We start from the raw sequence: 13,939 nt of genomic DNA, 5'->3' as shown, positions 1-13,939 counted from the left end.
GCCCTACATCTACTGAAATGAATGGTAGAACTCCCTTTGGCTGACATGACTTGTTTAGAAAAATAAAAGCACTGAATAAAGGGCAGGTTTAAACCTTAAAACAAAGAAGAAAAAGACAGCTTTATCAATCCCTAGACAAGGGCTCATTATCTCCCAAGAGCTACAGCTCTTTGATACAGACTGAAAAACCATCAGCCAGCTTTTGGCTATTGAACGTTTTAAAGCACAAAACCTGCATCTTTTCTTCTGCAGATATCAAAAACAAGCCCTCAGTGCTTCCATCCCACAAAAGAAACCCTCTCAGGGCAATGCTTCCCCTGCTTTGGCTCCTGCTGACCACACTTCCATCTGGGGGGATTTTCCACCCTTTATCCCCGGCCTCCAGCCATCCATCCCATCTGCAGCCACCCCTTCTCACCCTAAGGAGAACGAGCAGTTTTTTAAGTCCTCTTGAAACCTGCAATGGTTCTTTACCTTCCAAGGAAACCAGGCAAGATTTCCCCAAGCCAGACAAGCAACAGGAGCACAAGTGGGCTCGGTGAGGAAAGGAGCAGCAGCTCAGGCTGCATCCCAGAGGAAATAACACTCTCCTGGAAAGGAGGGAAGTCTTCTCTCCACAGAAGGAATGCTCAGGGAGTGATTTCACACAATGAAGTATCTGCTAGAGACTGGCAAGAAGTGTCAGACTTCAAAGCAAAGAGCCGACCCTTTTTCAATTCAGTGGATTGTTGCTTTGGGTGAGGAGTCTGCCAATCCACAAACGGCTGTCAGTGAGCCCACAGCTCACCCCTGCACCCTGGCAAGGCCCTGCCTGATCCCACTGAACTCCCAAACGCTGCCCAGTGCCTGTATGACATGCAAGACAGTGCCATCCCCAAGTCTGCCACCATCCCCTGGCAGAGCCCATCTCCATGGGACAGGCAGCACACAGCTTGGGTGGGACAGCCAACCCCACCAGGTCAGGCTGAGGGGCTCCTCGGAAAGGGACACCCCCAAATCCTGCCTTCTCACCCCATTTCTGCCTCCCTCCTGCACGGCTGGCTGGGCATTCCCACCAGTTACCCTGAACCAAATCACCCAGGTCAGGCTGAGGGGCTCCTCGGAAAGGGACACCCCCAAATCCTGCCTTGTCACCCCATTTCTGTCTTCCTCCTGCATGGCTGGCTGAGCATTCCCACCAGCTACCCTGAACCAAATCCAGTCCTCGTGCACCAGAGTCCACTAAAAGAGCAGAAAATAAATCTGGGGGGAAAGAAACACCAACAAAAAGAAAAGCTTGTTAGTTAGTTTTTGCTGAGCTAGTTGGCCTGGCACGTGCCAGAGGCAGCACAAGGGTGCCTGGCCGGGGACACAGAGGGGACAGGAGGGGACAATGCCTCTGTAGAGTGACACCTCCTCGTTTTTGGCAGCAGGGAGCTGAGAGGCGAGCTGGCAGCCCTGAGAGGGGAACTGGCCCTGTACAGACTCCAGCATCCCCTGAGCAGAGCTGGCCAGGGCAGGGCAGCCCCAGCCTCCCCCTCCCCGGGGCCACAGCAGACACCCTGGGGCAGCAGCGGCTCAGAGCACTCGGCTACGACTGCCAGATGCTGCCTGTCTGTGCCTTAACTGCATTTAGCACACTCCGTGAAAAAAATCTGTATCAAATTAAGAAAATGAGTAATGTTAATGGGAGCTGCACGCAAGCGCTGCTAGGACAAAGGCTCCCCTTGTTAGCTGGGCTGCCAAAAGCAAAGGCCACCACTAAAGACCCATCAAGGTACCACCAGGATGTGACACAGATGCAGTGTGACACATCTGCATGCTTTGGACAGGTCTGTGGTGGTGGGAGCAATCTGCTGTGAGTGACCCTGAACCTCGCAGGGGCTGTGAGCACCACTGGCTGGGTGTTTCCAGCAGAAAATGTTGATTCATCAGAACCCAAACTTTTTGTGGGAACAGAGGGCCTCTGACGAAATCTCTCTTTCTGTCTCTGGGAGGGAGAGGCTTGAGAAGCAAAGCAGGGAGGCAGGCACGTCTCCTGAAGAGGCACCAGCGCCCTGCCCTGACTCAGGCACTCACCAAGGATGCAGATTCGTATCTGCAGCCCCAGCCAGGCAAAGCAGGGGTGGCAGCTTCTGCCTGCACATCCCCAAGGAGCTGGCCTGACCATCCATCCCCAGAAATCCTGCTCCTTCCTGGAAAAACATCAGAAATGTGGTGACTTCAACAAAGCCGCCTTTAAGCCAGCTTGTCCATCCAGAGACAGGACAGAGGGCTGAGATATGCTTTTTGAAAGCTCAAACTTCAGACTGACATCAAGACTAGGCTGCCAGCAGGGAAAGCATGAATTCTGCAGGAAAACCAGTGTTCCCTAGACTGGGTATGTGGGAAAAGCAGCCTGACCTCCAGCTGAACTGCTGAGGTTTTGCTGGATGACTCTTACAAGAAACGGTTACACATAAATTATCACATTCTAGATGACCACTGATGATGGCCCACTCAGAGAACACAATTTCCTTTTAAAACAGTAATTCTCCTTCCTCTTCCCCTGCCCCGATATTAAATTATTTCTTAAAATAATTACAAAACCAGAATACTCATTTCAATTAAACCTATGTTACTAACCCCTGAACCCACAAAGGGTTGGACCACTAGACTCCAGGAGTATATCTGAAAAATACTAAATTTCCAACCAAATTTGAAGCACCTCACAAGACAACAGATTGCAAATTTAAAATTAGATTCTAGTGGGAGGCCCTGGTGACAAATCTGTATTTTTCTCCTGGAGCGTAGCTCGAAGGCTGTGAGAACCAGAACAATGATCAAATCCACAGCGGGCAGTGAGCCTACAGAAATAAACTTCTGCTAAAATCTGCCAGCCAACAACAAAGATTTTCACTGAACTCACCAGAACCACATAGAAAAATGTACAAGACTAATAACCAAGTGTGAACACACACATTTTCTTGCAATTAAAATGTGCTTTTTCAAAAGGGCAACAGAGAGGCTGAAATTCCTCAGAAAGCCTTGCAGTTTCTCAGAAACTCCAGCAGCGTATTTCATTGTTTTCACATCAGAACCTCTTAACCAGCCACTTCTTTTTTGTGAGCCGCTCTCACACGTGTTAAAGCACGGGATGGACTCCAGAAAGACCTCCAAATTTCATTGTTTTCACATCAGAACCTCTTAACCAGACACTTTTTTGTGAGCCGCTCTCACATGTGTTAAAGCACAGGATGGACTCCAGAAAGACCCTGTATTTCATTGTTTTCACATCAGAATGTCTTAACCAGCCACTTCTTTTTTGTGAGCCACTCACATGTGTTAAAGCACAGGATGGACTCCAGAAAGACCCTGTATTTCATTGTTTTCACATCAGAATGTCTTAACCAGCCACTTCTTTTTTGTGAGCCACTCACATGTGTTAAAGCACAGGATGGACTCCAGAAAGAGCCAGCACGAGTAAGAGGAGGAGGGAGGGAGGGAGGGACGGCACCCTCGGAAAGCCCAGCCCAGCAGCCAGCCATGCAGCTCGTCCCTCGCCCTCCCAGCAGCCCAGAGCCCAGCAGAGCCCTGCAGAAACACGAGGGAGGCACTTGTACCTTCCGAGGCAGTCCCGGTATCCAGCGCAACCTTCCCCCAGAGAGCTGTGGCATTTAGAGGTACAGAATTGCAAGTGACCCCAAAGGGAGCAGTTACTGGGGCTGCAGAAGCTGTCAGCACCTGCCACTCAGCGACTCCATCGCTCCCGCCTCAGAGTCTATGCCTACATGCCAAAAACCTGGGGAGAAAGGGGAGAAAAACAAATCAGACAGAGCAGGGTTAGCAGGGAGGGATGGACAGAGCATCTTCTGCAGGGGGCTGTCATCAGCACTTACCTAAGGAGCACTGGGTGCTTGAATTCAATGGTGAGAGCTGATGGTGGCAGAATAAATGAAAAACCCAGCCAAGCATGGCCAGCCCCAACCACGGGACATGGAGTACTCCTCTTCCCAACCAAAATCCCCCCAGACTCCAACACTGCCTTGCTGAGGCCGTCTGTCTGAGCTCAGGGCCAAAACCACACCTGTGTGTGAGGATGAGCACCAAGAGAGGCACCTTCCAGCAGAACAGGCTGAATTCTGGCAGCAAAGGGAGCCCAGCTACCCAGGAGGGCTGCAGGAGGTTTCCCTGCACGCTGTCCCACTCATGGAAAGGGAGGTTTGCCAGGCAGGGATTTCATTGCCATTTGGGACAGAGCATTTACATCTGGCTTTGTGAGCACGGGTTCTCAGGATAATTGTGCTCACAAAGGTGCAGACACCAGAGATCAGTCTGTGCTCACCTAGACCTGAGACAATCCTAAGGACAGTCCTTGAGTCAGGCACTGAGCTCACGTGGACACCAAATCCCAGCCCTTTCCAGGCCTGGTACTACTGGTGAGCATCTTTGTAGGAGTCCAGCTCCAGTGCAGGCCTGGCAGAGGCTGAGTGCTTTCCCAATCCAGCTCTCACCCAACTCTCCCTTCCCCAGCCAGGCACCAGCACTAAAACATCATCTCAAGGCTGCACACAAACTTGGGAGAGTTACAAACTTCTCCACAGGTCCCAAGGAGCAAAAATCTGGGGAGGGATTACTGCTGCCCTTCATGTTCTTGGAGCTGCTTGGTGGGGAAAGTGTGATCCTCACTCTTGGCTGGATTCTCAAAGGAGATGAGAGTCACTGGCTCTTTTTAAAACTAAAAATGTTCTCGTTTTCTTTCTCTTCCTTCATGTTCCCTTCTTTGCTCCCTACCTCCCCCTCTTCCCTCAAGCTGTTGGTAGAGATCTGAAAAGCAGTTCATGAATTGCTCAGGAGCTGGCAGAAATTAATGAAATGAAGCTCATTTATATTGAAATGGACTCATTATCATGCCAGCTGCCAATGATTTCCAAGAGGGGAATCTTGCTGACAAAAAAGGTCCTAGAGGCAGGAGGCTCCCCACCTGCACCCACCACACAGGGAGCAGCCCTGCCACGAGCACTCCTCACCTCCAGCAAAGGGAACTGGGACCATCTCTGCTCAGGTCTACCTGCTACTGACCAAAAAACCTGCCCAAAAGAGGAGCAAAGCAAACACAGCCCAGCATTCTGTCAGACCTTCCACCCTGACGTGGCTTGTGTGGAGTTTGTAACCCTAAACTCTGCTCTGGGGTGACACAAACTCTGAGAAAGCAGCTCCAAGGCAGCCTGTCCACACACCACCTGTGCTCCTCCAGCAGAACCCCTTCTCTCCTGGCAGTCCTGTGTTAAAAGGGGATGTTTACACCTGGATCCTGCACTATCCAAACCCTCACACTGCTCCAGTACATCTGAAGGGCTGGCAGCATCCTTTGCCATGAACAGGTGAGAACTGCGCACCAAGCTCCTCCAGAAAACAAGGATTTATCATTGCCCATCAACTTTCTCCTGAAAAGTTTTGCTCCCATTAACTTTTCCACCTCAGACAGTCTGTCCTAAATTAAACCAATCCGTACTTTTCAAGAAGAACATTTGTTTCTCATACTTTGTCTGACATTAACAAGCACTGGAACAGCCCTCAGTGTCCTGGCTCATTACAACAGCCCAGGCTCTGCCACAGCAGAATTTCTGGAGTTCTCCAGCAAAGCCTCCTTTCCAGCAGGGTCTAGGAAGGTCCAACAAGGCAAAAAAGTGATTTCCCAGGAGGAAGGGCTGAAGCAAACACAGCTCCATCACTTCCCTTCCAGCACAGAGCCCTTTTTGGACATGTCTGCTCCCACAGATGCTGGCCAAGGAAAAGTTGACCAGTGACCACCAGCCTGTTCTCAGGGGAGATGGACATTGTAAACATCAACACGTGGATCAACTGCTCTGATTAAAAAAAAAAAATCAAATAAAGCTTTTCCAACTTGCACACTGGAGACAGAACATCCCTGTCAGCACTGAGTGCTGCTGATGCTCAGACACGTCCCTGGTGTGTGCGAGCCAGCCCTGCACACGTCAGAGCAGCTCCCGTGCTCTGGAGGCTGCAGGCAGCACAGCTGTATTTACTGCACAGCCACAAAACAGCTCCAAAACCAGGCCAAGGGCTTCCCACAGGGCTGCCAGGCCTGGCTGGGAGCACAGGAAACCTCCATGCATGGACTGAACACAGAGAGGGGAGCAGAACAGAGTAAAGGAGCATCTTGTTGTTCCTCACATCTGCTACCTGGGATTCCAGGTACAGCACAGACTCTAGCTGCCATGGGCTGCACAGCAGTCTGCAGTGCCAAGAGTCTGGAGAGAAATCCAGCACACCTGCTTTCTGTTTGCTTGACAGCATGGACAGGATCAAAAACATGGAAACCGTAGCTTTCTAAGAGCCTCCTTCCCAAAGCACAACCCTTCCTTTCCAGAATGAAAAAATCAGTATGCAAATACATGCCCTTGTCCAGTGAACAGGAAAAGTTGGCCAGAAGGACGACAGCTCTCTTTTGGTTCTATTTTTACTTTTTCATTTTATGAGGCATTGCTTTAGTCAGATTTCAAATGCAATCAGTTGACTGTTAAGTAAATCTTCATGCAGTTTGGAGAAGCCCTTGGTAACTCCATCATCAAGCAGGATGTGCATACAGAGACAGGAGCAGTAGGCACTCCCTACAGCAACCATTCAATATCCATCAGCAGCTCTGGGCTGTGCTCCCCACCCATGATCCCAGTTCCACGCCACTGTAACTCCAGTGTTTCTCCTGGGATGGACAATCAGGCCCTTGCTTTGTGACTGGAGGCCACGTTTTGTTGGTTAATAGTCAGTTAGTTAATATGAATTGCTGCTGAGATCAGCCCAGCCAATGCCCTGCCCTGAGACTGAGGTAAATGCTCTCCTGTGCTCCAGGGCTCTGCCTCTCCCCATCCCACGTCCCTGGGCTGCCCTCTGCAAAGCCAAACCCACAGGAGAGGGAACATAAAATATCCTCACCTGGAAGGGACCCACAGGGATCAGAGTCCAGCTCCTGGCCCTGCACGGACAGCCTGACAAGCCTCCAAACCCCTCACCATCCTCGTGCCCCTCCTTTGGATGCTCTTCAATACCTTTAGGTCCTTCTCAAACTGTGGTGCCCAAAGCTGCCCCCGTGCCCTGAGGTGAGACTGCACCAGTGCTGGACCCATGTAGGGATGGATGGAGATGGATGGATGGATGGATGGATGGATGGATGGATGGATGGATGGATGGATGGATGGATGGGTGGATGGATAAGAGCCTGCCCTATGCCCAGATCTTTGTTCACAAATGCGATTCCAAAATGCTCCGAGCTTCCCCACTCTCCATCTAGACACTGAGCCCTGAGACCAACTTCAGAGCATTGCAGAAGCTGGTTGACTTTTAAAGCAGCAAAAATAAATGACAAACGTGCTCCTCTCCGTGTTTTCTTTCTGTGACATTTAAAATGCCATAGAAGCTTTTTGTTTGTGAGAAAAATTAATTTCAAACCGAGCGCCGCTCGTGAGAAAAATGAATTTCAAGCCAAGCACGGCTTACAGTACCTGTTGAGGAGAATGGCTGCTCCTGAAGCTGGAGTGTGAGGGCAGTGACCATGCAGGCAGGTCAGGGATCCATCCATCATCCATCCATCATCCATCCATCCCCAGGAGTGGGCTGGAGGAGCTCCAGCTCCAACCCCTCTCAAGTGTCTCACTAGCGCGCACCCTCCGTGTCTGTCACGGCTGCCAGAACAATGCTGGTGATGCTCCAGATGAAGAGGAGGGCAAGGAAAAATAAACCCACACTCCCTTTGAGCTGAGCTCCTGAAGGGGAAGGTGTGGGCAGCCCTGCTCCTCCAGCTGCAGCACCACCCCTACGACAATTCCCAAGGGAGGGAGAGAAGGCAAGAGGAGGAGGAGGGAGGAAGGTTTGTGTTTGAGAGACCTTAAACCTCCACAGAGGCAACAGCCAGCCATCCCCAAATCCAGCTAAAGGAAACAGAACCAGGAGCACAGCACTGAGAAAGCACCACGGCAATAAATTAATGAAAGAGCAGAGCAGGTAGCCCAAGGGAAAGCCCCCTCTCCAGGGTTTCTCTATTTATAGAGGGGATGTGAATAATTGACACCGCTGTGGGTTTGTTTGTTTTTCAATCATTTTTACAACTATCTGAGCATGTTTTAACTCTTTCTCCTTCCCTTCCCTTTTATTTTTAATGGTGGGAAAATCCCCCTTTCTAGCCTGGGGGGGAATCTGCAAGGTTTTACACGTTTCCAGCAAAGGGCAGAGCAGGGGAAGGATTCTAATTTCAGATCATCAGACATAAGCAAATCTATGGGAAGCCACGAGGGCAACTCCCTGGAGCCTGTGGGGCAGCCTAAGCCCAGCCAGGAGGGAGCTGCAGGGAAGGAGGAGCCCCCTTGGCCTCCATGGAGGCTCTGAGGACTGCGTGCACATTTATATGAGACTTGAAAAACGAAAAGAATTCCCAAAATGCAGCTGAAATAAAAAATAAGGCGTGGCTTGTTTATTTACCTTTAGGTTCTGTGTTATTGTTATTGCACTTAGCTTAAAAAGGGCTTTCTGCTTGTGCCAAATGAGCCCAGAACTGCTGATACACGGCAAGGGTGGGACGTGCCAAATGCACTCCAAAGACTGGGAAGGAACAAGAAAATGTTCAGAGCTCCAAACGGATCTGGGGGAGCTCTCCCTGTACAGCCAAGGAGTGGGACCTTGCACAGAAGAGCCAGCCAGCACCACAGGCTCCAGCAATAAAACCTGAAACCCTTGGCTCGAGTGGCCGACCAGACAGGATGTGAAGGATTAAAATGGTGCGGAAAAAAATTCAGGGCAATAATTGTGGTAGGGGGAATTGCAGAGGAAGTGCTTGCTGTATCTCCTCACTGAAGCACTGAGGTAAGCAATCTGATTTTCAAGCAATGCCAAAGACCTCACACAGATCATTAAGATGGTGCCTGAGATATGAAGTATCTAATTTTAGATACCCTGACTTAAGTACTAGGGAGGGATTCCAGAGGAAAAACCGGTGTGAAATACAACGCAGGCAGATCAGCAGAGCTTTCTCTTTCTGCTGGTGCGAAACACAGGCAGATCAGAAGAGATTTTTTCCCTTTCTGCTCTCTCTCTCTGAGGAGGGTGAGGAACCTCACTGAGCACCAGAGCTGTGTAAGCTTCCTCAATCACTGCTTCAGAGTCAGGAGAAAGGACAGCAAAATAACTTCCATAATGAGGAAAAGGACTGAAGCAAAGGATGTCCTTAGCAGATGACAGCATGCCTTGCACAAGTTTTGGCACCAGGATCTGTCTGTCTGTGAGCTCCTGGTGAAATCACCGCTGCTCAGGACTCATCCTCCACTAAAGCTGCACTGGGGTGGGGTGGGGAGGCCAGCAGTGCAGGGAGGGCTGGATTCCTGCTGCCAGGCTCCCTTCCATCTGGGAACACCGTGTCCAGCACAGCCACATCCCAAAGGGAAAGGGTATGGGGTGACCAAGGAGGAAAGCAGTGTCCAGAACCAGCTTTCTGTGTCCAGAACCAGCAGAAAGCATGCACTGAACATCCTAAACTTGCCAAAACCAGGGGGTTACAGCCTGGCATGGCACTGCAGCACAGACAGGGCTCTCTGGTGGGGCAGGGACATGGCAAGATGCTGACACAGCGCCCAGGTGGCTGCTGAGCTCACCTCCTGATCTCAGCCCAGCAGGGATGCAAAGCGGGGCGGCTCAGGACCAGCCTGGCACTGCCAAGGGTGGAGGAGGCACTCAGGTTTTACCTGGCACAACCTGATGGCTCCAGTGGATCTGGGCTCACCTGATGGCTCCAGCTGCTCTGGGTTGGCCTGGCACAACCTGGTGGTTTCAGCTGATCTGGGCTGACTGGTTCCAGTCACGGCTCTCCCACCCCAAGGGAGGCACACACACCTCCCAGGCCACATGGCTGGGGGGTGCTCCTTCAATAAAGAGGGGACAGAACCATGAGGGGTGGAAATCCCAGGAGAAGACACCCTGGGGGCTCAGGTGAGCCCCCACCCTGGGAAGGATGGGAAAGGGATGGATCAGCAAATGCTCTGGAGAGGAAAAGCAGAAGTACCAAACACCAGACTAAGGCAGCTCAGGGGGGAAAGCTGATCCCCATCAGCTCTGAGTGTGGCCTCCCACTCAAATGAAGGCTTTGCCTCCTTCTCCAGGGAGTGCATGGTGGGAGAGGCATGTGAATCACCACATCTGAGGTTATCAGGAGCAAAATCCAGAGCCTGAAACGTGCCAGTCAGCAGCAGCTTTCAATCTGCATCCCAAACCCATGAGAGAAGCAACCACAGGGCTGTGGGAAGGAATTTTTACATTAAAACCTGCGGATCAGGATCCTGCCTGGGAGTACAGAACAAGTGATCCCAGCAGTGATGTGTCCATCTGTCTGTCCATGGGCTGCAAGGCTGGGGAGCACAGCTGGGAGATGGAACAAGGAATGACACAGGAAAAATGGGAATTAATTTCTGCCTGCTGCTCCTGATCACTCCCTGCAAGAAGATGACCCATTTTCCAGAGGAGGAAAGGCAGAAGACACCTTTCCAGGAAACTGCTGGTGCAGCTGAGGATGACAAAAAGTGGCACAGGAATTATGATCTGCATAAGAAACTTCGCACAGAGGTTGTGCTGAGGAGAGAATTACCTCATCAAGCCTTTTCATGTTTTCAGTGCAGACACATAAAAATGAAATGTGCTGGTGACTTGTGCTGAGGACACAAGGCTGGGAAGAGTCAGAGCACAGAACAGACCTCGTGTCTCACATTGATCCCAGAGGACCACGAGCTCCCTGGGTGTGACAGAAATGCCAAGAAAAGCAAATGTAAATCAAAGGGTGCACCAAGCAGGGCTTGCCAGGCAGAAACAGCAGTGCCTGATGCTGCACAAGACACTGACCTCATCTGGGATGTGCAATCCTCATCGTGGCCAAGGTTAACACAGACACCTCCAGCAGAAGTGAAGCTTCACTCTGAGAGGAGTTCAGAACAAAGCTGCTGTGAATGGAGCACAGGCAGAGAGGAGCTGAGCAGTGCATCCAGCTGGGGCGCAGGGGCTGATCCCAGACCCAGGGATCACAGCTGCACACAGGGACACAGCTCGTCCTTCCCAAACTCTCGCTGCTCCTGAGCAGCAGGAAAAAACCAACACCAAATCCTGCACAGTTGGGGCAGGTCCTGCTCTGGCTCTGCAATCTGCAATCTGTGGTCAGTAAGGGCAGAATGTTGCTGCCTGTGAGGGGTGCCAGGTGAGCAGCTGCAGGGCTGGTACCTGTGAGCTCCTGGCATCCTGCACAGCACACAGCTCCAGCCTAATTCTCCCTGAAAATGACCCAAAAAGCAGTGCCAGACAAGGAGCAGGCAGAGATGCTCCAAACCCTAGTGGGAATGTTTCAGCACCAGGCTCTCACTCCTTTTCATGCTGGCTACAGTCACACAAACAAAACACTGAGCTCAAGTATGAAGAAGTGGGAATTTTTTTTAGGCACTCTAAAATATGTGTGAGGAATGCAAACTGCTCATAAAACAACAGCAATGCCTCCTCCAAATGCCAGGCTGGTGAGGTACCAGCCTCACCACCAAACAAAACCACAGCAAATCTACCCAGCACTGTAATTAATGAGTGCCCACGGCACTCGGTGACAGCAGGCACAGCTTGGACCCCACACCTCACAGGTCTTCTCCAACCTGGGACTGATATTCTCCATCTGATATTCTCTATATTCTGATATTCAGCAGCAAGTGCCATTCCATCATTTCAGTGTTTCACTTTTCCAAAAGAGCCCTGCAAGAAAAATATCCAGTTTCCTCTCTACATTTAGAGAGCAGGAGATGATTTTAGTGGCTGCCAAAGCCACTAGTGTTTTCTGTGGCAGCATTCCCAGCCAAGTGAAAGCAAACCCTGCAGCAGATGCACGCTCAGTCTATCTGTGCACACACTGACCAGAGGCACCCTGCCTGTGCTGCAGGGGAGTTACTGTCCCACCTGAGCTCCTCAATTCACCTGAGTGGCCTCTGTCCCCCCACAGAGCCACCTCCAGGCTGCAGGGACATCCAGCCTCTCCCAGTAACCTCCCAGCACTGCTCCTGTCTGCATGCACACAGCCCCCACTGTGTTACTGCTGAAAGCAGCTTTTACTCCAAAGGGTGTTAAAAATAACATCAGGGACCAGGGATTTCCTCCTGAAAGACACTTTTCCACCAGGAGAGGTGACTGTCCCGTGCCTTCCCCTCCACCAGCAGCCACAGCCACGTCTCACACTGATCCTGCAGACCCAGGGCAGAGCAGTGACTATTTCTGCAGAGAGTGATGCACCTCAGACACTCAGTGACTGCTGCCATTTCCAAGGGAAGCCCTTTAAAGAGAGAAGCAAAGGACATATTTACAACAGAGCTAAACAAACACTCCATGGTTCTGCACCAGCCCTTGCATCTCCTTTTGGGGGGCAATAATCTCTGTGCCAGTACAGGGGGTTCCACCTTGAACTTTTCTGCTCCCTACTAGAGACTCTGCCCTACATGTGCTCTGGGGACCTCTGATGTTCTGCCATCAAAGACAGCCTTGGTCTGAAAAGATCTCCCTATCACACACCATTGATGGGCTGTACATCCTTTCAGGTCACTCATTAACAATATCAAAATATTTCAAATGCAATTCCCTTCCTTACTTGTTTTCTTAGGTTTTTTCCACCACTCTTCAGAACTGACATAGCTACATGAAAAGAGGGGGAAGAGGTAAAAACCCTCCTATTTTGTACTTCATTATTCACAGTTTTTAATCAACTCTGGCAAAACCTTTCTCAAGATGTAATTCCCTGTACATTAAGGGAGCAAGGACAGCTCTGTGCAGCGCAGCACTCAAAGCACAGCCCCACACTGGGGCCAGATCCACAGCACAAACATTGGCCAGGGACACGACCTGTGACTGAGCCTGCAGAGGCCACTGCAGTACGGTCACAGCAGCAAAATGCCGATGTGCTCACAGTGACACATCTCTCCTCAAGTCCCAAAGCACACCAAGCTCAGGGTGAGCTCCCCAGCAGCAGCACAGCTCCAACGGCGTGACACAGCAACACAAACACTCCAGGAGGAGTTTCTCTGATGGTTCCCCATGTGTGGGGCTGCAGCAGGGACGGGCAGAGGGCAAGCAGGGCTGTCTCCCTGGCTGCACAGTGCTGACTGCAGCCTTTTCTTGCCCGGGGAGCTGCCCAGCCCGGGCACACACAAGCTGGGGCACGGCGAGGTGCCGCCCGCGCACAGCGGCTCCCCGACACCCTGCCTGCCGGCCAGAGAGCAGCCACGCTGCTCAGGGGCTCACGGGGCCAAACTCCCTCCCTGGGCTCTGCACCAGGCCCCCAAAGCAGCCACGAGGTTTGGAGAGGGAGCAAAAAGCTCCCGATGTCACAGAGGGAAATCTCGCCCTGCCGCGCACACCCAACGCTCACGGCGAGAAGGAAAAGGCCAAAGGCAGCAAAGAACAGAGGGGGAGAGCTCACAGAAACAAGATGTTATTCCTCTGTTTTCCACAGAACATTTCCTCTGTTTTCCTAAAAATTTCCTCATTTTTAGGACCTTTTCCTTGACTCACAGCCCCCCCAGCAGCTGCACTGGCCCCTCTCAGGGGCTGTCCCTGGCTGCAGGGAAGGCTCCTTCTCCTTCTCCTCTTCCTCCTCCTTCCCTTCTCCCTGCTGTGCCCCAGCAGAGCCCGTCATGAGGAGGAGGAGAAGGAGGAGGAAGCACAGGCAGTTCTCTGCCATCTCCCAGGTCACAATCCCCACCTTATTTTCCCATTCAAACAAAAAAGTGCCCCTCAAAAGAAACTCACAATAAGCTCTGAACACATCCTTGTTAACGACTTACGTGTAAGTTTTTAAAATACCTGAAATTCTCCCAGCAAAGCACCCAAAAGCAGCCAGATACTCTCCTCCCTCTGCAAAAAGTGTTCCTGGCTCTGAACTGCAGGGAGCCAAAGGCAGGCAGCA

At 51.4% G+C, this 13,939-nt stretch overlaps 1 protein-coding gene across 6 annotated transcripts in view; it reads right to left on the bottom strand.

Moving 5' to 3' along the window:
- TIAM1 (TIAM Rac1 associated GEF 1) overlaps positions 1-13,939 on the bottom strand; it is a 142,970-nt gene that overhangs the window by 71,901 nt on the left and 57,130 nt on the right. For 3 of the 6 annotated variants that reach the window (XM_064728911.1, XM_064728888.1, XM_064728902.1), the window contains one exon: positions 3,582-3,760. The exons of 1 other annotated variant lie outside the window; for it this stretch is intronic. The gene's annotated coding sequence lies outside the window, so the exon portion shown is untranslated. Of the gene's footprint in view, positions 1-3,581; positions 3,761-6,915; positions 6,931-7,481; positions 7,633-13,939 lie in introns of those variants that run through there. 2 more of the 6 variants (XM_064728894.1, XM_064728920.1) reach the window with 2 other exon arrangements.

This window comes from Zonotrichia leucophrys, chromosome 1, assembly GCF_028769735.1.
Source record: "Zonotrichia leucophrys gambelii isolate GWCS_2022_RI chromosome 1, RI_Zleu_2.0, whole genome shotgun sequence".
Lineage (NCBI taxonomy): Eukaryota > Metazoa > Chordata > Aves > Passeriformes > Passerellidae > Zonotrichia > Zonotrichia leucophrys.
The sequence above is the reverse complement of the archived record's forward strand: the minus strand, read 5'-3'. Positions and strand labels throughout refer to the sequence as shown.